Source organism: Leucoraja erinacea, chromosome 2 (assembly GCF_028641065.1).
Source record: "Leucoraja erinacea ecotype New England chromosome 2, Leri_hhj_1, whole genome shotgun sequence".
Taxonomy (NCBI): Eukaryota; Metazoa; Chordata; class Chondrichthyes; order Rajiformes; family Rajidae; genus Leucoraja; species Leucoraja erinaceus.
The window spans coordinates 53,929,506-53,955,505 of record NC_073378.1 but is presented as its reverse complement, the minus strand read 5'-3'; the positions used below and the strand labels follow the sequence as shown (position 1 = coordinate 53,955,505).

At 43.2% G+C, this 26,000-nt stretch overlaps 1 protein-coding gene across 2 annotated transcripts in view; it reads right to left on the bottom strand.

The window, feature by feature from the left end:
- LOC129710200 (contactin-associated protein-like 2) overlaps positions 1–26,000 on the bottom strand; it is a 1,639,166-nt gene that overhangs the window by 1,578,761 nt on the left and 34,405 nt on the right. Inside the window, exon 1 of one of the 2 annotated variants that reach the window (XM_055657024.1) lies at positions 4,755–4,943. The exons of the other annotated variant lie outside the window; for it this stretch is intronic. The gene's annotated coding sequence lies outside the window, so the exon portion shown is untranslated. Of the gene's footprint in view, positions 1–4,754; positions 4,944–26,000 lie in introns of those variants that run through there. 2 annotated transcript variants of the gene reach the window in all.

Below are 26,000 nucleotides of genomic sequence, written 5' to 3'. Positions count from 1 at the left end.
CTTGATCTGGTATCATGTTTGTCACAAAAATTGTTGACCGAATGGCTAATTCCTGACTACACCTTCTGTTCTATAGTAGAGGACAGTAACATTCCCTTCTCTCTCTTTCTCCTCTCTCTCCCTTCCTCTGCCATTTTTGGTTCTGGTCTGTGGTGTTAGTATTCATGCATAATTTAGAATTGTAAAAACATAAATTCTGCTGATTGTTTGTGATCTATTTTCAGTCAAAGCATATTTAGAAACCAAATTTGATGCATTAATAGAATAAAACCTTACCTTCTGGCTTGACAATACTTATTGCATAACATATTAGGTTTATTGCTATACAAATATTTTGTTTACCCCTTTGTGAATAACACTAGACAATAGCAAATGTCTTAAATGCACAATTTAAATAGGTTCTCTCTTTGTTTACATAGATCATAAAGTGAACAAAATCAACGAGTTGGCTATTGATGGCTCAGAACAGGTGGTGCTGGACATCTCCTCTGCCACCAACCACAAGGAAATGAAACCAGGAATGTTGAGTATTGGATGGTGCTGGCACTATCTCCCATTTTGCTCACACCTCTTAATAAACTTGAAATTCACTCCTTTAACATGGAGCAGAATGCTGAGATGGCGAGGCAGCTGGTGTTAAGGTATGAATCCAACTGGCTACTTGTTGCACCTTTTTATTACCACAATTTGCTAACTAGTATTCCTTTCTAAAATACAGGCTCCAAAGATTTTATGGCACATGGACAATTGGGAGTCTGGGGTGGGGAAATGCTAAAGGAGGGAAAGGAGGCACAGAAGTCCCACATTGTGGGCAAGGTGGTTATAGATGCAATTAGGATTGGGAAAGCAACTGCAAGCATGGAAATGGAATCAAGTGGCAATCCGCAGATTGCCCGATGCAGATGTGGGCGAGGGCAAGGGTGGGTACTGGATAGAGGAAGCAATCAACAGAAGATTGACCCTTAAGTTCCTGAAGGGGATGGAAAGACAGGCACATTATTGTCATACTTCTGGCTCAGGAAGAGAATGAAAGATTGAGACTGCCCACACTGTATGCAATTTACTTACAGTGCCAGCTTGCACCATAAACTAGCACTGTGCTTGTAAGACCCAGTTCTCTTGTTTTACATTAACCTGCAGTCCAACTCAATTTGGTCCAATTTATCCTGCAATACTCCATACCAATGATATTTGACTGGTCACAATCACTACCCTGGTCCGAGAAACCAAAATCATATTTGCAAGTGTAATGTTGACAGGAGAACATTCAGTGAAACGTCCTAAGCCATGCTTAATAACCTAGATATCCAGTGTTTTGATCCTTTAAATAAAAATCCATATTCAATTGCATAACACCATTATGAAGCTAAATTTCTTGGCACATATCTATTTCAGAATCATCTGCAAGCTTAATTAATTAAGATAAATTATGTATGTGTGACTGCTGAGACTTTGGTATCACAACCAAACTACAAGAGGCTGAGAATTCGGAACGCAGTAATTTTGGTTCTTCAAAGTTAAAGTCCATACCATCATAGAAATCATGTTACATAATCATGCACTTCAGTTCATTTGCATAGTTTAGCTCACTCACCACATTTTTTGCTAAATGCTACTTTCCCACTCCCTCCCCTCCCCCCTCCCCTCCCCAACTCAGTTTCCATTATACCGTGCGAGTTGCTGCAACAGCATATACATCATTGGAAATTTAGTGTCTCTTTCTGGCCTGACTATAAATTCCTGCTAAGATAACAGTAATAGTGTTGGTTAGGGGGGAGTTCACTTCCCGTTGAGTGGCAATTTTGAACTTGCCTACATGAAGACTTCAAACTGTCAACATGTAGCTCAACAACGGATCATTAGGAACCCAGTGTTGTGATCTCTTTGTAAATCAATTCTCCATAAAGTATGTGAAGACTGCTTCTCTTCACCAATCCTCCTCTCTGACAACCCTCATTTAACTACATACAATTAAACCGTGCTTCGGATACAGCAAACTTGATTATGCACATTTCTTCCGCGGCTCCTCCAAGTGATGTGCATCAATAACACCGATGTAGCAGGTAAAAAAAAATCTGACCCACAAAATATAAAATAAGATATCCCACTAGCTAGATTAAAAAGGTGTCTGAAAGAAGCTCGTTGAAGCCCGTTTTGATTTGCTTTACAGGGCACATATCGGAATATTAGAACACTCGCCAATATCTTCTTTGCACACTCTCCCTCTTGTCCTACCTCTCCCCTTCCCCCCTTCCCCTCCCGTCACTCCCCCCACTTCCCCCCCCCCCCCCCCCCCCCCCCCCCCGAGCTCCTTTCTTCAGGTCAATAAAGATACTTTTTCTCCTCCTAAGCTGTGCTCTGAAAGCTATAAATTCAACTTTAGACTGTTACCCTATTACATTTATCATCACAAGTACCTTAAATGTTTCCTCAACTACTTATGATAGATAGGAATTACTAAATAGTTGGTGTACACTTTCCATTTCATTAAGCTATTCTTCAATTTCAGCCTCCAGTCATCTTCCCATTATCCATTGATTGTTTAGAGCATGATGCTTTTCGATATCCATCTTTCCTATCTTTCTGGACTTTCACAAATCTACCTATAGGCTGATCATTATTTTTGCCATTAGCTCTGCAAAATGTACCACTTTTCCACACCTCTCGCCTTCCCTGCAGAACATAAAAATCTTTCATTTGCTAACTGTCAAACAATTAAAAACTAGAGGCATAAGACTGTCATGTTTATATTGAACTGCCACATTGTAAGCTGTTAACTAATGATTAAAAAAAGGAATCAAGCACCAACAGTTTCCCACCCCAACCACCCTTCCAATCACACCACTTCCATCAACCATCTTTACAGAAATACCCCTGGGATTGCAAATTGTAACAACACCTAAGCAGAAAAAGAAATATTCAAATCAATCCAATCACCCAGGCATAATGCAAGTCAAATAAAGCCAAACCTGATTTATGAAAAGCACCGCAAGAATAATTCTAGTTTTTGCCTTTGGCTTCATGTCCACTTAATACTCTAAAGTATATGAATTGCATGCTTTCATGGCTGGCCAGAATATTGTTAAACTTACACAGACTAAGGCATGTGAACTTCATTGGTTAATAGCTTGTTTGCTGCTTAACTTTTTAAACTGAAATTTACCTTGTAACCAATTCCTCACTATTGGTGATACCAAACCGGCAGGCATAAACACTGAATTGAGGAAAGCTGAAAATCTCAGCAGTGAGTTTGGCTTTGAGGCTGATTCTTCTTGTGATATTTATTAATGCAGAAAGCATCTAACAATCTGAAGAAGAAAAAACACTGATCCAACTGCCATGGGATGCTCGAAACTTCCACTAAAATACTTATTTTCATTCTGTGACTAAACTAAACATGAAAACGATCTCAGACGTACACACATAATTGAAGCTCTAAACAGCGTTCCAAATGGTTTTAAATGGTTGGAATTTTCTTGCAATATTTGCAGCTTTAGTCGTTGTAAGATCCCGTTGATTTAATAAGACCATAATACATGAACGTTTAGTAAATCTTGAACAGGTAAACGCTCCAAGGTGCGTAAAGGCTTCTCCACCCATTTTATTCTGGATGATATCCCCTTCCCTTTCCCAGACAACGGGAATATGCATTATCGCAGCTGAACGTTTTCCGAGAATTCCAACTGTGGCATATTTCCCACGCATCTCTAAAGTAAAGCTGCCGTGTAACCAGTATAGAGGGCAGGCAATTCAGGGCGGCGAGAGGTCAATGTGCTCACCACTCGGTATCACAACCATGTATTGGAGATGTAACGTCCCCAGACCTGATCCAATCGCCGGGACATTGAAATCGTTCAACTTAGTTTAAGCTTTAGACGTAAAGCTAGGCTTGCACTTTACTCAGCAAAATTACCCATCGAGCGTGCATGTTAATAACAACGATCACCCAAAGCGCTCCATTCAGAAAACAGAATGTAGTGCCAGCTAAGTCGCTGTAAGTATCAAGCCATGTCTTGCTATATCGCTACATAATTGGTGCAGCTGTAATTTACACGATAATACAGTTACTGTAACATGCAAGGCACTTCAGGCACCTTTAAATGTCCAAATGTATCATTTTTTGCAGAAATATAACATGAGTTTTTAACTTAGAAATGAAGCTAAAAGTACCACTTCTGACTTTCCAGCACTTCTGTGTTCCCACATGGAGGCAGATCGATTTAAGCAACGGTCGCGTTGAAAGAGATCTTGTAGATTTCACTTCATTAATCGAATGTTATATTTTACAGCCACACGGTATTACTTCAAATGCTGAATAAAGTTCCCCCAATCACAATGTGTGACATATCTGCAAAACGTACATACTCTGACAATAATGGTACCCATTCTCACATGTATTACAACAGGCTATATTATATAATTAAAGTGCTGCAATGGGACAGATAATTTGTGCCATAAGTCCGCTGCACTAGCCCGATGAACATAAACTGTAAGGCACCATATCAAAAATATAGTTTAAGAAAATCAAGATAGACGGATGCGAAAGAACGACAGACTCGATTGCTCCATTCCAGGCAGGCCGTTTCGAGAGGGAGGAGATTGCAGTTTCAGCACTTCGTATTGCGGATACCCGCAGAGCTTGGAAATGATGGCAAAGCCCTGCCGGCTCCGTGTCGAAAAGACGCCGGAATGTACAGTGCACTCGACTCTGGGACTCAGTGTGCTTTACCGAACTGACGATGTTCTCTACTTACGCGATGCTGCCAGCCCCACACTGGCGTTAGTGCTGCTGATGCAAATCCAGAAGAGCGCCGTTATCCTACGCAGAAGGAACCGAACATCGTCCACTTCACACACAGCTGGTTACAAAATATGAAGAAGGGTGGGAGAGGTTTTTAAAACAAAACGGGGCAAGAACTAATAATGACAGCAGCAGCTTCCTTCCCTTCCGCCGCTCTATGTCGGAGCAATAATCACTGTGTAAGGAGGCTGGCTGAGTGGAGCGGAGGCTGGTGTGTTTGCTGGCGCTTTACGCGACTTGAAGGAGACTCCTCATCACCATCAGGAGGAGAATCGCCACCCTGCAATCATGTGGCGAAAGCATAGTCCGCCTGTAGTCACCGTAAAACTGCCTAAGTGAGACAGGGGTCTTAAACTGTGTCCTGGTTCTTATTTAGGGCTCAGCAACAAACTCCAAGAAAGAAGATTTTTGAATTAAAATCCTTCCGGGAGTTCAACTGAAGTTTTCTCGAAAACATTTTTTTTCCAAATATGAAGGTTCTGAGCAGGGTTTTGTATGCTATCTACATCCTAATGTCATGCACTTACATTAATTTAATCCCTTTATTTAAACACCTGAACAATCATGATCAGAATTACCTAATTCAGCATTAACAAAAACAAGATTAACGTTTTAAAGTACTTACCTCAACTACACAGCGACCTTTCATTTGTAAGCCTTCCTCGGTTTCAATATCGTGACCATAGCATTCCAAGATATCAAACATTTTGCAGCCACTCTTTCTTTAAATTTTTTGGCCCCTTGGCTACTTGCTACCTCTTTATAGATTTCTCCAAACTTTTCTGTCCTCCGATCCAATAAAGAAGTGCCCATAGGTTGCCAACCACAACTAATTTGACCTGTAACAAATGCAAACGATGACAGAAGTAATTTCAAAACGGAGCGAAAAGTACACATTATGCCATTCTGCGGAAAGTTAAACGAGCCCGGAAAATGTATAAACCGAATGACAGGGGCTCCTCGGAATCATTTGTTGGGCAGAGGGACCCAGACGTATGTAGTTTTCCCAAAAGTGGCAGCCTAGGTAGACTGGTGAGTTGAAGGAGCGGTATACAAGGTATTGCAAAACTGCATCAGTGTAGGGTTCTGTACCAACGTTCACGATGTTGGTAAGCTGGAGTGATCAGAAAAGATCTCACAAGGCTGTTGTCCAGAATCTGGAGAACTATTTATCAGGTAGGACTGGAATAACCGAGACAGCTTTTCCCTGGAGCAAAGCTATTCTGAAGAGTAAGCCCTTACCCGTACTCTAAAATCATGAGAGGCGAAGATGATGTGGTTGATCACAGTCATATTTTCTCAAGGTATCTAGACGGCCATAGTTATAAAGTAGAAAGGAGACATTTAATAGGAAACACTTATGGCAGTTTTTCACATTAACGGCTGGGTATAGTTGGAACGAAGCTACCGGAGGAAGTAAGAGTCAGAGTACAATACAGAAATGACGATTATAACATTATACCTAGCTGTAGTTTTTCAGACATTTCACCCTCCTCCTTGTCTGCGGTCCTCCACCTACTTTAAGATGGCATAAAGATACCAGTGCCCCAAGGAGAGTACAGGCGACGATGCCTCAATGGACTATCGACCAGTGGCACTAACTTCTTTGGTTATGAAGTTTTTGAGAGGTTGGTTATGGTGGCACATCCACTCCTACCATCAACAAGAACCTCGACCAACTACAGTGCACATAACGCCACAACAGGTCAATGGTAGATGCACTTTCACTGGCTCTCCACTCCGGCACTGGAACCACTTGGACAATAGAAAGCACTACGCCAGCTGTTGTTTTGGGTTTAAGTGAACTACAGCTCGGCGTTTAATACCAGTCATGGGCCCTTCCGGTGCCAGGCTGGTTACCAAGCTCGCGGAAACTGGGACTCTGCACATCCCCCTCTGCAATTGGATCCTCGACTTCCTCAGCCACAGCCCACAGTCTGTCGAAAATGAAAGAAAACACTTCCATCCTCAAGTAACAATTAGTATGTGAGCACCTCAAGTCTGCATCTCAGGCTCAGCCTCCTGCTTTACTCACTCTATATACCCATGACTGTGTAGCCGGGTCATAGTGCAAAAATCCATCATCAAGTTTGCCAATGACACCACTTGGTTGGACGAATCACAGGATGGGGACGAGTCAGAGTCCTAGAAGTGAGATCGACCGACTGACTCAAATGATGCCAGCACAACAACCTGGCTCTCACATCAGTAAGACTCAAGGAACTGATTGTGGACTTTGGTACGGGAAGGATGAGGACCCACATCCTGTTTATATCAACGGGATGATGGTGAAAAGGGTCAATAACTTCAAATTCCGGGGCGTGCATACATCGGAATATCTTTCCTGGACCCAGCACACCGATGCAATTGTAAAGTAAGGCACATCAGCGCCTCTGCTATACTGAGAAGATTACTATAGATTTTGCACGTCGAAGAGGATTTTCCTAAACTTCTACAGGTGCACGGTAGAAGAGCATTCTGACTGGTTGCATCGTGGCCTGAGTCGGCAACTTGAACGTCCATGAGCGAGAAAGACTACAAAAAGTTGTGACCACTGTCTCGTCCATCACTGGCTTGCATGACCTCCCCACTGTCGAAGGGAGTATTGTAGTCACTGCCTCAACAAGGCAGCCAAAAATCATTCAAGGACCCACAACCATCCTGGCCACACATTTATCCACCACTGCCATCAGGAAGAAGGTGCAGCGAGCCTGAAGACTGTAAGTCCAAGTTCAGGAACAGCTGCTTCCCCAGCCATAGGCTTTTAACCACAACAAAATAAGCTATGAGCTCTGAACTGCAAAAAGAACATATTATTAATTATATATTAGTTGTTATTTGCACTATATTGGTTAATTTATTCGAACTTTTTCTCCTTTTTGTCTTTCCCCGTTATATACAATGTGTACATATCACATTACTCGATGGTGCTGACAGCAAGTAAGAATTTCATTTTCTTGCCGGGGACATAAGACAATAAAACAATCTTGACCTTCCTTCCTCATATTTGATCATTCTGTCAATGGAAGAGTGGGTATTGTACTGGACTTTCTATAACCTCCTCAGTTTAGCTTCAACCTCCCCTTTTTCGCACAAGACCCCCCCCAGGTGTTTGCACAGCTGAACACACACATGGTCACCGCTTTTGTTCTCGAGTACCTTCTGTCCTTTCAACAAACACTGCTGATCAGATTGCTCAAAAAGATAGGGATGAGCAACCATTTTCCTTGCCAATTGTTTTACAGGGCATAACAAAATTTCAAATCAGCCACTAGAAAAGCTGTGATGAAACTTACCAAAAAATCCCTATCGTCCTCCTTCTTGTGCTTGGCTTAGGCCAATAAATTGTGGACCTAATTTATATCTTACCATCTTTATAAATTTTAGCGATCACTGGGTACATGAATCCTGGTCATTATAGGAGAACTACCACTAATACCCAACTGAGTGTGCTGTGAAAAGCTACCTCCCAATTGATTTATAAATAGCAAGGGAATGAAATATTGGCAAGTTACAATTATGCTAAGCACAAAACCAGCAATAAATTAAAAAAAAAAGCTGTAATATCTCCAAAAAAAAACCAGTGATATCTCCCACTTAAAAACAATTTCAAAGCAACAGTGATAGAAGCTCTGTTACAGCTACAGTTCAACCCATCTAAACAATTTGGAGAGAGCATTATGCTAATTTGAAAAAGGTGCAAATGGGGTGCTTCATTATATGGGCAGCTCACTGCCATTAGGTTCAAAATGGTTTACCTCAATGAATTCTAGGTGGACAACATAATGTGTGCGAAAGTAAAATGACTGCAAGTACAAATTAAAGGCAAGCTGAAAACTATCAGTACAAGAAGAATGTAAGCTCTTATATCTTTAGGAAACAACCCAAAAGTTAAAAAGGGTAGCCTCTGCAGCTGAAGTGGGAAGAGGGTAGGCAAATACACAAGTGAGCCACAATTCAGCAATGCACAAATAAGACAATTCAACCAAAACACATCACCCCTCTCACTGCCTTCACCTTCATCTCCTACGATCTCTGGACTGTTTTCAAACATAAGGCTGATACTTGATAAGATGACAACAAAAGAAAGAAGGTTCGCCGTTCTGGACTCCAGAACCCACCCTCCACAGGACAGTACCCAGCAGTGTACTCAAAAATATCCGTCGGAAGAACAGGTCCCAAACCGAAAAACGTCATTATGCATGTTCTCCAGGGATGTAGACTGACCCACTGTGTTTTTGACTTTTGGACTTTTTTTTTGTAAACCAAACATCTGCAGTTCTTAGTTTATACACCCAAATATCATAACGTTTGCAAGACATAAATGACTTGCGCATTCAATGGCAAAAAAAAAAAACATGGTATTAGGGCAGAGTTTCAGAATAAGGGATGGATGCCAAAATATAAGTTGGGTAAGGGAGGTATTTTTTCTCAGAGAACCACAAAGCTTTGGAATTCTCTCTTCAAGAGGTCTGGGGAAGCGGAATAAAATTTAGCTATAGACTGAAAACATTTTGTTCAGTCTGAAAATATACCAAGAATTATAGGGAAAACAGATTAAAAAACCGTGACATGGATGCTAAAATCAGATTAGACATAATCTTATTGAATGCATGAGTAGGTTCAAGGGACGTATTCCTTGCTCCTATTTCTTAATTTCTTTATTCCAGTTGAATAAAAACATTCTGGTTCTCTCTTCTGACCACGTTTTCAAAAAACTATCTACAATGCAGAAGCAATAACAATCAGAATATGGCTGATGGTACAGACAGAAACTACAGTTTATTAGTCTTTGACGCCACCGTAGACACCTCTTTCGTACTATGCCACTGAAAAATTACATAAATGCTTCCAAAGGCTATTGGAATTGGGCCAAAATATTCATGCATCTTATTGTACTGACTGGTCCCAACCCAGTTATCAAAATTAAGAAACTAGCTAGTCCAGCATTATTAAAACTATGTGAATTCATACTGTCCCTGTGACAGCATTACAGGATATTGCAAGGAAATCCACACAATACATTGCATCTAGTTGTGTGCTGATGGTGGCCTTTGTAGGATAGACTCTCCAGAGTAATCAGGGAGGTATAAATCATGGACATTATCAGTCTCATCTCTCCTGTAGATACTGCAGCCTAATCTGCTCATCATCCACCCTCTCATGCTCTTCCCTCATCCAGGGGGACCAGATAGAAGATTCCAATCAGAACAAATTGAGTGGAGATTCTCATCTCATGTAAGAATATATGATGAAGCTCTAAATTAGCAGAAACTAAAAACCATGTAAATAACAAGAAACAAAAAAGTCAAACAGATTGCTTCAATATATTTTTTCCTATCATTGCCATCCTTAAAAAAGGCAAAACATTTCCTCATTTACCACTGTTAGCAAAAACTGGCATTATATTACATGTAAAGTATGAAGCTGTTTTTCACCACTATCAAATAGCACCCAGAATAATCTCACCTTATTTTCTGGTTTTAGGCCTCACTACAACACTCTCCTCACGAAATTCATGAGATTGAAAAAATATGGAATGCCGATGACGTCACACTTGATAAATCTTCAGATTCATGTGTTTTTCAATACGGTGTATGAAGGCAAGATCAATTGAAAATTCTTGGATTTGTATTAGACTGCCTTCCTTTGAAGATCAAGCACAACCCAGGAAGAGATCATCCGTAATCTTTAGCGGAATCAACAAAGCAACAGTTGTTTTATCTTGTGGGAAATAATTGATGGTAATCCTGAATCACACCAGTTTAATACTTTATTGAGTGAATAACTGTATCAATTTCATACATAACATTTCACTTTAACTCATTCAGAAAACATGTCAGCATGTTGTTTTTAAAGAGGGGAAAAATTCATATGAAAACCACTCAATCTAGATGTTCCCTTCAAGAGTTTATTTTTATGCTGAAGAAATTAAGTGATGTGCCACGAAGAATTTCAGTTTACGTACTATTCCATAGTTTCTCTCAGTGACTGAATGAATTGGCCAGACCATAATGTAGGCAACATAGATGTTCTTTGTGGCAGGAATGGAAAACACAATGAGTTGAACATCTCCAATTACATGTTCAATAATTACAGTCAAGAAGAATGAAAAAAAACATGTATTCTAATTTAAATAGTTGCACTCAGGCACAAATGAGCTGTCGAAGACTCCCCTGGAGTGTTGGATTCAGACTACAGAGAAAGCAAAGAGAGGTAATTCAATGCAGAGACAAATGCCTCCTTTGCAGAAAGGCTTGCAGAAAGGGTTTTCCAGTATCAAAAGGAAAGCAGTCATGGAAATTAAATGCTTTGCAGTTGAAAATATACTAGGCTTAATCCTTTGACTTGGTGAAGCAATCTCTAATGAGAAGTGGTGTTCCTACTTAACTATATGGATGAGTTTAGCAAATGCAATGGAAGAGACATTGAAATGTTTTTTTTTAAAAACCGCTATATACAAATCGCAGTACAATTATGACAGCAGGCTATTCCGCTATTCTTCATGTTTTTACTGAGGTAGAGCCTGTTCATTCATTTGTAGGAAAGAAAACAGGAGATGCTGGTTGCTGGTTTTAAATCGAAGAGAGACACAAAATGCTGGAGTAACTCAGCGGGACTGGCAGCATCTCTGCAGAGAAGGAATTGATGACCTTTTGGGTCAAGACCCCCTCTTCAGACAGATTCTTTAGTCTGAAGAAGGGTCTTGACCCTAATCATCACCCATTCCTTCTCTCCAGAGATGCTGCCTGGTCCCACTGAGTTACTCCAGCATTTTATGCTTGATCATTCATTGTCTATCAAACCATCATTCCATCCTATTTCAACAGCCTGCAAATCCAACCAATACAGGATCAAATTACTACTCCACACTGCCAAGAAGTAGTGTTGCCAGTACTCCAACTTACAGTGCCCTCCATATTGTTTGGGACAAAGACCCATCATTTATTTATTTGCCTCTGTACTCCTCAATTTGAGATTGGTAATACAAAAAAATTCACATGTGGTTTAAGTGCACATCGTCAGATTTTATTAAAGGCCATTTTTATACATTTTGGTTTCACCAGGTAGAAATTACAGCAGTGTTTATACGTACAGTAGTTCCCCCATTTCAGGGCACCAAAAATGATTGGGGACACAGCAATATCATGTAAATGAAAGTAGTTATGTTTAGTATATTGTTGCATAACCTTTGCATACAATGACTGCTTGAAGTCTGTGATTCATGGACATCACCAGTTGCTGGGTGTCTTCTCTGGTGATGCTCTGCCAGGCCTGCATTGCAGCCATCGTTAACTTATGCTTGTTTTGGGGGCTAGTCCCCTTTAGTCTTCTCTTCAGCGTATAAAAGGCATGCTCAATTAGGTTCAGATCGGATGATTGACTTGCCCACTCAAGAATTGACCGTTTTTTAGCTTTGTTGCTTTAGCAGTATGTTTGGGATCATTGTCTTGCGGTAGAATCAAACATCGGCCAGTGAATTTTGAGGCATTTGAGGATGTGTCTATACACTTCAGAATTCATTATGCTACTACCATCAGCAGTTGTATCATCAATGAAGATACGTGAACCAGTACCCTCAGCAGCCATACATGCCCAGGCCATAACACCCCCACCATCATGTTTCACATACGAGGTGGTATGCTTTGCAACTTGGGCAGTTCCTTCTGTCCTCCATACCTTCCTCTTGCCAATCCTCTGATACAAGTTAATCTTCATCTCATCTGTCCACAAGACCTTTTTCCAGGACTGTGGTTGCTCTTATAAGTACTTCTTGACAAACTGTAACCTGGCATCATCCTGTTTTTGCAGCTAACCAGTGGTTTGCATCTTGCAGTGTAACCTCTGTATTTCCTGTTCATGAAGTCTTCTGCAAACAGTGGCCATTGACAAATCAACACCTGACTCCTGAAGAGTGTTTCTGATCTGTCGGACAGGTGTTTGGGGATTTTTCTTTATTATAAGAGAGAATTCTTCTGTCATCAGCTGTGGAGGTCTTCCTTGGCCTGCCAGTCCCTTTGTGGTTAGTAATCTCACAAGTGATCTTTCTTCTTAATAATGTCCCAAACAGTTGATTTTGGTAAGCCTAAGGTTTGGTTGATGTTTCTAACAGTTTATATTCTTATTTCTCAGTATCATAATGGCTTCTTTGACTTTCAATGGCACAACTTTGGGCCTCGTGTTGATAAACAGCAATAACAGTTTCCAAACGTGATGGAAAGACTGGGAGGACAGCAGACTAGGTGCTGAGAGCTCTCTTATACCTGCATTTTGGAGGCAATCAAACACACCTGAGCGATTGCAAAACACTTGTGAAGCCATGTGCCCCAAAACATTATGGTGCCCTGAAATGGGGGGACTATGTATAAACACAGCTGTAATTTCTACATGGTGAAAAATACCCTTTAATAAAATCTGGCAATGTGCACTTTAAACACATTAATTTTTCTATTACATATCTGAAATTGTGGAGTACAGACGCAAATAAATAAATGACAGGTCTTTGTCCCAGACAGAGGCCAGGGAGCGGTTGGAGCGGCTGATGCAGCATCCTGGTGGTAGGTTTAAAAACAGAGCGTGGGGCTTTGTTCTCAGAGGCCCAGGAGCGGTTGGAGCAGCTGGTGCAGCGTTTCCCACTCTGAAACGTTTCATCACACTTCAAAAGAAATGGTCTGGAAGAAGCCGCTGATTGGTAGAAAGTGGACTAGAGGAAGCAGCTGATTGGGAGTAACCGCAGGTTTGTATTTCTTCTCGTACTTTTTAGTTAAGAGCGCAGTGAGTTAGGGTCGCAGTGAGTTAAGGGCGCAGTGAGTTAAGGGCGCAGTGAGTTAAGGGCGCAGTGAGTTAAGGGCGCAGTGAGTTAAGGGCGCAGTGAGTTAAGGGCGCAGTGAGTTAAGGGCGCAGTGAGTTAAGGGTACAGTGCTTTTTTAATAAAGGTACAGTTTAAAGGATTAAGATTTTTTATAGTGGGAGTGAGTTGATTTAATTTGGGGCAAGCCATGTCAGTTTGAGACCGGCCCCATTGTTTGCTCATCCTGCAACCTGCTCATTGCTCATCCTGCAACATGTGGGAGATCAGGGATATTTGTTGGTGCCCCTGGTGACTACGTGTGCAGGAAAGTGTGTCCAGCTGTAGCTCCTGGCAGACCGCATTGAATGGTTGGAGCTACGGTTGGATTCCTACGGAGTATCCACAATGCTGAGAAAGTCATGAATAGCACATATAGTGAGTAGGCCGCACCGCAGATAAAAGTTAAGTGGACAGAAAGGGAAACGGGCGGCCAATAGCCAGCGTAGCAATAGGCAGGTAGTGCAGGAGTCCCCTCCCTCCTAAACAGATACACCCATTTTGGATACTGTTGGGGGGAGATGGCTCATCAGGGGGAGATGGCAGCAGCAGCCAAGTTCATGGCCACGTGGGTGGCTCTGCAGCACAGGAGGGGAGGAAAAAGAGTGGAAGGGCTATAGTAATAGGGGATTGAATTGTAAGGGGAATAGATAGGCATATCTGCGGCCACAAACGAGACTCCAGGATGGTATGTTGCCTCCCTGGTGCAAGGGTCAGGGATGTCACTGAACGGCTGCAGAATATTCAGAAGGGGGAGGGGTGAACAACCAGTTGTCGTGGTGCACATTGGCACCATCGATATAGGTAAAAAACAGGATGAGGTCCTACAAGGTGAATTTAGGGAGCTAGGAGATAAAATTAAAAGTAGGACCTCAAAAGTAATAATCTCTGAATTACCACCAGTGCCATGTGCCAGTCAGAGTAGAAATAGGAAGATATTTCAGATGAATACGTGGCTTGAAAAATTGAGCAAGAGGGAGGGATTCAAATTTCTAGGGCATAGGAACCAGTTCTGGGGGGAGGTGGGACCAGTACAAACAGGATGGTCTGCACCAGGGCTGGAATGTCCTTGGGGGAGCGTCTGCTAGTGCTGTCGGGGAGGATTTTAAACTAATGTGGCAGGGGTATGGGAGCATGAGCAGAGAGATGGGAGTAAAATGAGGGTAGAAGCAATAGGTAGCAAGGTGAAAAGTAAAAGTGGCAGGCAGACAAATCCAGGCAAAAAATCAAAAAGGGCCACTTTTTAACATAATTGTATAAGGGGTAAGAGTGTTGTAAAAAAAAATAAGCCTGAAGGCTTTGTGGTGCATTGCAAGGAGCATTCATAATAAGGTGGATGAGTTGAATGTGCAGATGGTTATTAATGAATATGACGGAATGGCTTGCCTCAAGGTAGTGTGCTGGCTCCACTACTATATAACATCTACACCAATGACCAGCCAATGGACCAGAAACACTGAGCAGTTCATCTACGCCGACGACCTCTGTGTAACATCCAAAGAGAGTACATTTGAAGCTGTAGAAGCGAATCTCACCTCAGCCCTAGATGAGCAACACCTCTATTACGAGCGCAACCACCTACACGCAAACCCTGCGAAGACCCAAGCCTGTTCGTTCCATCTCAGGAACCGGGAAGCAAACAGACCCCGTAACATCACATGGTCTGGAACACCTCTTGAGCACTGCACCAACCCTGTCTACCATGGTGTAACACTGGATCGCACTTTCTCCTATAAGGAACAAGTCAAAAAACACCAAACTGAGAGTTAACTCCCGAAATAACATCCTCCGGAAGCTGACCAACTCCAAATGGGGAGCCACAGCACACACATTAAGATCTACTGCTCTGGCCCTGTGCTACTCCTCTGCGGAATATGCGTGTCCTGTTTGGGAGAGATCATCCCATGCCAAGAAACTAGACCCAGCGTTGAATAGCACCTGCCACTCAATCACTGGCTGCTTGAAGCCCACCAACATAAACAACCTGCACCTCCTCGCTGGCATTGCCCTGCCGATGTGAGACGGGAAGTCGCCAGCCGAGTAGAGATGACTAAGGCCACTAGTGATGAACGCCACCTCCTCTACGGACGTGTACCACCAGCCCAACGGCTGAAGTCCAGGAGAAGCTTTCTCAGCCATGTCCAGCCCCTAATAGCATCACGGGAAGAAACCCAGACTCCAACTATGGACAAAAAGGCTTGAGGACGATCCTCCTCCTACTGACATGGGTATCCCTCCTTCTGAAGCCCTCCCTCCTGGCTCAGAAGCACCGTGGGTCCAGTGGAAGATGCCACCTGAGAACAGGAACAGGGCGATCAAAAGCTGCCATGGCCAGATGGGGCTATGAAACTGGCCAAACCACCTGTGAATGTGGAGAAGAGGATCATACAATGCAGCACTGCCTTGTCTGCCCCCTACTACCCAACCAGTGCAGCCCAAAGGATCTTGCGGTGTTCAATAAAAATGCAAAGGACTGTGTAAAGGAATGGGAAACTGTCATATAACCAACCAGCTTCAAAGACACGAAAAGAAGAAGAAGAATGAATATGATATAGTTGGGATCACGGAGACATGGACCCAGGGTGACCAAGGCTGGGAGCTGAACATCCAGGAATATTTAATATTCAGGAGGGATAGATAAAAAGGAAAAGGAGGTGAGGTCGCTTTGCTGGTTAGAGAGGAGATTAACACAACAGAAAGGAAGGACATTAGCTTGGAGGATGTGGAATCGATATGGGTAGAGCTGCGAAACATAAGAGGCATAAAACGCTAGTGAGAGTTGTGTACAGGCCACCTAACAGTAGTAGTGGAGTTGGGGATGGCATCAAACAGGAAATTAGAAATGCGTGCAACAAAGGTAAAACAGTTATAATGGGTGACTTCAAACTTCATATAGATTGGGTGAATCAAATTGGCAAGGGTGCTGAGGAAGAGGATTTCTTGGAATGTATGCTGGATAGTGTTCTAAGCCAACATGCAGAGGAACCAACGAGAGAGCAGGCTATTCTAGATTGGGTATTGAGTAATGAGGAAAGGTTAGTTAGCAGTCTTGTTGTGCGTGGCCCCTTGGGCAAGAGTGACAATAATATGGTTGAGTTCTTCATTAGGATGGAGAGTGACATAGTTAATTCAGAAACAAGGGTTCTGAACTTAAAGAAAGGTAACTTTGAGGGTATGAGACGTGAATTGGCCAAGATAGACTGGCAATTGATTCTTCAAGGGTTGACGGTGGATATGCAATGGAAGGCATTTAAGGACTGCATGGATGAACTACAACAATTGTTCATCCCAGTTTGGCAAAATAATAAATCAGGGAAGGTAGTGCATCCGTGGATAACAAGGGAAATCAGGGATAGTATCAAAACAAAAGATGAAGCGTACAAATTAGCCAGAAAAAAAGCAGCCTCCTACCAGAGGAATGGGAGAAATGGGAGAGTCCAGCAGAGGAGGATAAAGGGCTTAATAAGGATAAGGAAAGGGAAAATTCATTATGAAAGAAAAAAACTGGCAGGGAACATAAAAAACTGACTGCAAAAAGCTTTTTATAAATATGTGAAGAAAAAAAGATTAGTTAAAACAAATGTAGGTCCCTAGCTGTCAGAAACAGGTGAATTGATCATGGGGAACAAAGACATGGCAGACCAATTGAATAACTACTTTGGTTCCGTCTTCATTAAGGAAGACATAAATAATTTGCCGGAAATAGCAGGGGACCGCGGGTCAAAGGAGTTGGAGGAATTGAGTGAAATCCAGGTTAGCCGGGAAGTGGTGTTGGGTAAATTGAATGGATTAAAGGCCGCTAAATCCCCAGGGCCAGATAGGCTGCATCCCAGAGTGCTTAAGGAAGTAGCCCCAGAAATAGTGGATGCATTAGTGATAATGTTTCAAAACTCTTTAGATTCTGGAGTAGTTCCTGAGGATTGGAGGGTAGCTAATCTAACCCCACTTTTTAAAAAGGGAGGGAGAGAGAAAACGGGGAATTACAGACCAGTTAGTCTAACATTGGTAGTGGGGAAAATACTTGGGGATTCTGAAGAGGGTGGCGACGGGGACCACTCGGGTGTTATGGAGCAGGGGGAAGATTCCTGTTGGGGAGGGAGTCCTGCATCATGCATCTGAGGAAGCCCAGGAGCAACCCACCCAGGGCGAGGCGCAGAGCTCGCTTCTTGGAGTTAGAGACTGTAGGTGGAGGGGAGGGGGGGGGGAAACCAGCCCTTCTCTCCCTCAGGACCTGGCTCCAGAGGGACTCCCTGAGTCTGGTGCACCAGAGTCCTCTCTGGGCCCAACTGGGGGAGGTATAGTCAACCCCACTGTCGATGGTCTTGAATCCCCGGGTACACCTGGGGAAGGCCCCTCTGACACTGGTCCCAGAGTTGGGACTGAGGAGGAGGAGAGACCAGCGGGTGGGGCAGGCGCAACCGCTGCACAGGGCGAGGCGGGTGTTTTGAGCACTGAAGGTGTGTCCGGAGTTGGGGATGGTGACTCCATCTGCAGTGAGCAGGTGGAAGGGGTCTCCTCAGGCAATCAGTCAATGGATGTTCTCGCTTCCCTTGATGCCACTCCACTCATTCCAGTGGAGGAGATCCGCGAGTTCATCACGGCCACCGAAAGAGCACAACATCATCCCAGACTGGCCTCCCTTCAGTGGCCAAACTTAAAAGGGCTCACTAGCTCACTGAAATCCTCAAAAGCAGGGGGAGGGGCAAAGGGTCAAAGGGGGTGAAGGGGATCGACCGGCATCAGCTCAGGTGCTTTTTGGACGACCTGCGAAGGGACGCCAAGGCCAAGAGCAGCATCGTTCCTGTTGAGGGAGCAGTAGATTGTCCCTTATAGCAAAGATCCGGAAGGTAAGACCGACCGCCAATCCACCTAGGGTCCGTAGGGGGAGGAGCAGCTCTGCTGTCAGCGACCGGGGGACTGGTGAGGGGATCTAGTGTACTCCTGACATGGCGATCACCATAGCCAGTTATAACATAAATGGCAGCAGGAGGCCTCTCAACAGGTTTAACCATCTCTCAACCTTGAGAGATGGGAAACATGCGGCGAGCTTCCCGCAGGAAATCCACACCACACCAGGAGCCAAGTCCACCTGGCTCCTGGGGTGGGGTGGCATGGTCTTCATGAGCCACCTTAGCTCCATTTCCAGTGGGGTGGCCATTTTGTTAGCCCCGAATTTCCGGTCTGAGATCTTAAAGGTCCAGGAACTGGTGCCAGGCCGCTTGCTTCACTTGGCCGTGCGCCTGGTTGGCGTGCCGTTGCATTTTGTCAACGTGTACACCCCCAAGCTCGCCGTGTTGCAGACACGCCTGTTCTGGAGGTGCCTTTCCTGCTGAGCTCCATCGACCCTGGGGACTGCGTGATCCTCGGGGGTGATTTCAACTGTACCCTTGAGGAAGGCGACCGTTCCGGTCTCCAGCGTGGTCAGGGGTCCGTGAAGAAGTTGAAGGAGCTCGTGGGCTCCTTGGACTTGGTAGACACCTGGAGGAACCTCCACCCCGACTCTAGGGCCTTCTCCAGGAGGTCAGAGGAGGGTGGGTCTCGCATCGACCGCCTGTATATTTTTCGGGCGTATGTCTCCCATGTCTCAGCAGCCTCCATGTTGCCAGTGCTCAGACCACCACCTAGTGTGGGCGGAGTTTACCCCGCTGCGCACGAGGGGAGGGTCTGCGTACTGGCATTTTAACAACCGGCTGGTGGAGGATCGCCGCTTCCGGGACTCGTTTGAGAGATTCTGGTACATCTGGAAGGGGAAGCGGGGAGGATTTCACTCCCTGCGGCTATGGTGGGACGTGGGCAAGACCCACATCCGGAGTTTCTGTCAGGAGTACACTAGAGGGCCGATCAAGAGATGCAATTCCAAGATCAGCCAGTTCGGGAGCGAGCCGCTTGATTTGGATTTGCGTCCAAGTCAGACCGTCGGGGACACGATCCTCTGGAGGGAATACCAGAAGAAGAAGGACGCGCTGAAGGAACTACTGTTAGAGCAATCTCGAGTCGCGTACGTGAGGTCGCGGTTCCAATTGCTCCACGATTTGGACCGCGGTTCACCCTTCTTCTACTCACTGGAGAAATGGCGGGGAGTCCATCAGCAGTTAGTGGAGCTGTTCGCTGACGATGACTCCTCTGTCACTGAACCAGTGGGGTTACATTAGCTACCCTCTCCACTGTCGAAGGGATCTATCATAGTCGCTGCCTCAAAAAGGCAGTCAAAATCATCAAAGACCCATACCATCCTGGCCACACACTCATTTCACCATTGCCATCAGGAAGAAGGTACAAGAGCCTGAAAACTGTAGCATCCAGGTTCAGGAACAGCTTCTTCCCTACAGCCATCAGGCTATTAAACACAACAACAAATAAGCTCTGAGCTCTGAACTGCAAAAGACTATTATAATTGCACTACATTTGTTATTTATTGATTTTTTCTCTCTTCCCCTGTTATGTACCATGTTTACATATTCACATATTGTTTAAGAAAGAACTGCAGATGCTGGAAAATCGAAGATAGACTTCAGTCTGAATAAGGGTCTCAACCCGAGACGTCACCTATTCCTTCGCTCCATAGATGCTGCCTCACCCGCTGAGTTTCTCCAGCATTTTTGTTTACCTTCACATATTCTGTTGTGCTGCAGCAAGTAAGAATTTAATTGTTCATCAGGGGACATGTGACAATAAAACACTCTTGACTCTTGTCATTGATTGCAGGGATAGTAGGGAAAAATCTGGACGTGCAAAAAAGGCAGGGCAAAAATCAAGGTCGGAAGCAGATGACCTCAGGTGAGGAGGTTCCCTGATGGGCAGATTGTTGGATAGAAACAGGTACGAGCTGAAGAGTTGCGATCTGTGAAGCTAGTTAATAAACTTTTAGTGGAGGGAGGGGTTGGGGGTTCAAGGTCAGCTAAAGTTTAGGGAAAGGAATTCAGAGAGAGGGGTGTGTGTGTGGGGTGGGGGGGGGGGGGGGGGGGCGCTTGTAGAAGTCACCTATTGAAAGATTCTATGTTCATACCGTTGGGTTGTAAACGACAGAAGTGAAATCTGTGGTGCTGTTCCTCCAATTGGTGTGTGGCTTCATGCTGACAATGGAGGCAGCCCAGGACAGAAGGGTTAGTGTGGTAAAGTGGTCAGCAATCACTCCATTACCACCGGACTCTTTCCTCCTAGCGAATTGGCTAACTCACCCTGTATCCATGTGATCGCACTTTCCAAACCAATGTCCCATGCGGAACCTTGGAAGAGCCTTGCTAAAGTCCTTATGAACAAGTGAGACGGAAGAGGCAGTAAACTAAATGCTCAAGGAACTCAGCAGGCCAAACGGCATCGGAAGAAGGAAACAGACAGGCAACATTTCTGGTGGAGTACATTTATCAGACTGCAGAACATCAGGCAATGTCGACTGCCCTGCCTTCATCAATCCACTTGGTCACCTCTTCAATACACTCAAATCTGTGACTTTTTCCTCACATGAAGCCATGGAGTCCCTAAGGCCTCTTTCCCAGGGTGGAAATGTCAAAGATAAGCAGGCATAACTTTAATGTCAGGGGCGGTGTCACCACTGTGCCGTTTCCTGACCTGTTTTGACGTATGTTCTTTGTTTATATTTCAGGTTACCAGCATCTGTAATTATTTGATTTTCTTTGATTTGTGTTGGAAGCTTTATCCCTTTGTATTTGGTGTAGCCTTCTTGCTTCAGCTGGTAGAGCTACTGCCATACAGTGCCGGAGACTTGGGATTGACCCCGACCTCGGGTGTTATCTTTGTGGAAAGTGCATGTTCTCCCTGTGACTGGTTTATTTCCACATCCCCAAGACATACATGCTTGTCGTCTAATTGCATTATGTAAATTGCCAAATGTGTAGCGAGAGGATGCTAAAGTGGGTAACAGAACTAGTGCGAATGGGTGATCGATGATTGTCTTGGATTCAGTGGACCAAAGGGCCATTGCCATGCTGCATCTTATAATTCAGGTGTTGCCACGCTGTATTTACCAGTGAGGGTGGCACAGCGGAAGAGCTGTTGCCTAACAACGCCGGAGACTTGGGTTCAATACCGACTTCGGATGCTGTCTGTGCAGTTTGTACGTTCTCCCCGTGAGGGTGTGGGTTTGCTCAGAGATCTTCGGTTTCCTCCCTCACTCCAGACACATGTAGATAAATTGGCTTGGTAAACGTAAAAATTGCCCCCATCGTGTATGAAAGTGTTAATGTGCGGGAATCACAGGTCAGTACGATCTTGGTGGGCTGATGGGGCTGTTTCCTTGCTGTATCTCTAAACTAAATTCCGATCAATTGAGATTATTAATGAGTACGCAGTTGTTAGAAGAATGGGTAGCCCAGGATTTCCTCCCTTCTTTTTTGGATTTTCAGCGGATCAAAACTGCATGGGATGAAAAATTGTTCAAAGTCAAGCTGTCTCTTCACTCGATGCAAATGGAGGCCTGACAGCATGATAGGTACACTTCCAAGCAAATGTTTGCCAGCATTTGCCCTGTAGAAACACGAATACTATGATTATCCATTACAGCCTGTTATCTAAGAATCAAAATTTGGCAGTGAATTGTCAAGTCTGCATTATCTCACCGTATTGCAAAGGACAGGTCTGATGGAGCAAACATTTTAAGAGATAGATGAAAAGCCGTTTTTTCTTAGCAGCTCAGAGGTAGCGCTCTCTCTTAGAAATGCTCCAAGGACCAGAGATTTCTCCAAGGTTGGAAGGCACCTCTTTGTAGGGTGAAATTCAACATCTCTATCACAATGCCTATCCAGCATAAATGTTAATTACACTCCCAGAAAGTACAGGTAAAACAAACCATAAAAACAAAATCCAAATGTTAGTTATGTTAACCTTGCACTGCACTTGTCCAGCAAAGGAAGTGTTAGAGCAGGGCAAATATGAATAACACATAGCGCCCGAGTGCAGTTATTCCAACAGGAAAGATTAAGAGACTGGACTGCTATTGACGTTGTTATAAATATGAAAGAGGTTGATAGCAATAATGTAAAGATCATGGCAAGGTTAAATTGAGAACCACAAACTTATTAACAGGACAAACCAAATATATATGAAACCTACTAACCCGTTGATTAGAAAGATAAAAGCACTATCACACGTAGCTGCTGACACCCCTGGAATTAACACATGCAAGAGGACATTAGATAAACAGAGAGAAAGAAAAAAAGGATGTTAGGATTCGACATAGGAGAGGATAAACGCACAAAGCATAAAAGCACCAGGAATATGTTAAATTTAAAAGCTAAAATCACATGGTGATAAGAGATTTCATAGTGATCCGAAAAATCATATTTTAGTCCAATATGCATGGTACTCTTTTTGGATGAGTACCAGGCAACTTACCACTGTCTGAAAGCAAACATAAATGAAAAACAAATGACACAGGCAGCTATTAACAGTGTTTTGTAAAGACAAGTAACATTTCACCAGATTATTCGTATCTTAAACAATTATATATAAAAGATTTGTTGCAATTACATACCATAAACCATTGAAAAGCAGAACATTATCTTTCCATCGAGCAAAGAAGCATCTAGAGATACATGGAGATACAAGGAAGTACATTGTGTTTTTCTAATGCAAAATGTCCAATATTTATTTTAAAATATCAACAATATTTCAAACCCACTATTTTGTGCACATGAGCAGGTACCACCTGCAGCCAATAAATCTGAAGTAAAATGCAAAGCTGTAGAGAGGAATTATAGGCCGGTTAGCCTGACTTCAGTGGTTGGTAAGATTTGAGTCCATTATAAAGGATGAGGTTCCTGAGTACTCGGGAAGTTCATGATAAAATTGGCCATGGTTTTTGTGAAGGAGAGACCTTGCCTGACGGATCTGTTGGAATTTTTTGAGGAAGTAAATAGCAGGGCAGACAAAGGAGGGTCAGTGGCTATTATTTACCTAGATGTTTAGAAAGCCTTTGATAAGGTACTGCACGTGAAGCTGCTAAGGAAGATGAGAGCCCATGGTATCAAAGGGAAGGTACGAGCATGGATAGCAGGTTAGCTGAATGGCAGAAGGCAAAGAGTGGCAATGAAGGGGGACTTTTCTGGTTGGCTACCAGTGATTAGTGGAGTTCCACAAGGTTTTGTGGCCAGGTTTACAGTTGATACGAAGATAGGTGGTGGAGCAGGCGGTGTAGAGAAAGCAGGGACTCTGCCCACTCTCCCAACCTGTCCAAATCCTTCTGCAGAGAAGATGGAATATAGCTGAGCAAAGTGCGGAGTTATACATTTTGCAAGTCGGAACAAAGGCGTAGACAATTTTCTAAATGGGAAGGTGCAAAGGGGTTTGGGAGTGCCAGTGCAGGATTCTGAAAAAGTTAATTTGCAAGTCGAATCGGCTGCAAGGAAGGCAAACGCAATGCTAGCATTTATTTCAAGTGGGCTAAAATACAAAACCAGGAATGTAATGCTGATGCTCTACAAGGCGCTGGTCAGGCCGCATTTGGAGTAATGTGAGCAGTTTTGGCTCCGTATATGAACAAGATTGAGCTGGAGAGGGTGCAGAGGAGGTTTAGGGGAATGATCCCAGCAATGAGTGGGTTTAACATATGATGAGCGCTGGGTCTCTACTCTCTGGAGTTTAGGATGTGAGAGGACCTCATTGCAACTTACCGAATAGTGAAAGACTTGGATAGAGTGGCAGTGGAGAGGATGTTTCCACTAGTGGGAGAGTCTAGGACCAGAGTAAAGACCAGAGCCTCAGAATAAAAGGACACAATCCTTTAGGAAGGAGATGAGGTGGAATTTCTTAAGGCAGAGGTTGGTGAAGCTGTGGAATTCATTGCCACAGAAGGCCAAGTCGATGGATATTTTTAAGGCAGAGATAGATAGATTCTTGATTAGAATGGTTGTCAAGGGGTACTAGGTTGAAGGCAGGCGAATGAGGTTGAGCGGGAGAGGTAGATCAGCCATGATTGAATGGCAGAGTAGACTTTGATAGGCCGAATGGTATAATTCTGCTCCCATCAGTTGTGAACGTATGAACTTTCAATAGAAATTTTGTGTATTCTACAAATATGACTCCCAGTACACATTTCTTCTAAAACTAATCGCCAATAAATCTTGAATTATTTTACCTAGATTAAAAGGTTTTGAATAAATTAATTATGAAGGAATCTATTCAAGAATCTGTTTGCAATTTAGATTATTTTTTTGAAATTAATAAACATCCAACAATAATTTGTTAATTTTGATTGTGTGGGTTGGAAATTAAGATTTTATTCTAACAATCGCAATGTATTAAAGTGTGCACAAATGAATGATCAAAATAGATAATTGATTCAGTTATGTAACTAAATTTGAAATAATGATGAGAAACCCACTAGGTTTGTGATAATGCATAATATGCTTAATAACAGTGAAATGTATATTTAGAAAGACAAGTACAAATCACACCAGGCCTGAAAGGTTTGGCTTATTTTGCAGGTGTTCTGTTCTCCCAGTCTCCAGATGTATTTTTCAACGTTTCAATAACATGAACCAACAAAAGTAGCAAAGCAATGCATGTATAAATCATAGAAGCTGTATATTGGATGAGTTGGATGATCAGCCGTGATCATATTGAATGGCGGTGCAGGCTCGAAGGGCCGAATGGCCTACTCCTGCACCTATTTTCTATATGTGTGTATGTTTCTATTCCCTCCTGTAACACTCATTCTTCTACATACCACTTAAAAATAGAATATTAAGAGGTGTCTAGGAATCAAACATAAAAAAGATATCCTTACATCAAATGGACTTCGCAAGCTGCATCCAACTAAACCCAAATCTGTACCCTTAAAGTTGCATTGGCCTACATGTTAGCAAAGGATAAAAGATTGACTGAACCTCAATGAAGTGTCTCCAACTAAACTATGGCTAAGAAAGTACACCAACACCTCTACTTCCCCAGAATATTCAGAAAGTTTCACGTCTCCAACAACTCCTCCTAATTTCTACAGAGGCACCATAGAAAGCATCCTATCCAAACACTTCACAGCTTGATATGGCAATTGCTCTTTCAAAATTGCAAGAAATTGTAGACAGTTGCATTTAGCGCAGACAATCATACATATCAGCCTCCCCACCATCTCCCATCCCTCTTGAAATTGGTGCCTCAAGAAAGTATCACTTTTTATAGCTTTCAATGGCACCACATGTGCAATTATTTGAACTATACATCTGGTCACGGTACCAAGATGGGTATTATAAGTGCAAGTGTTATTTACACAAAAATAATTCCAAAAAATTCCCTTCATCTGATTGCCAAATTAAAATGAATATCTTCCCTTCAGAGATATTTGTAATATAACAAAATTAAAGATTAAACTTCATCAAACAAAATGTAATAATTCTT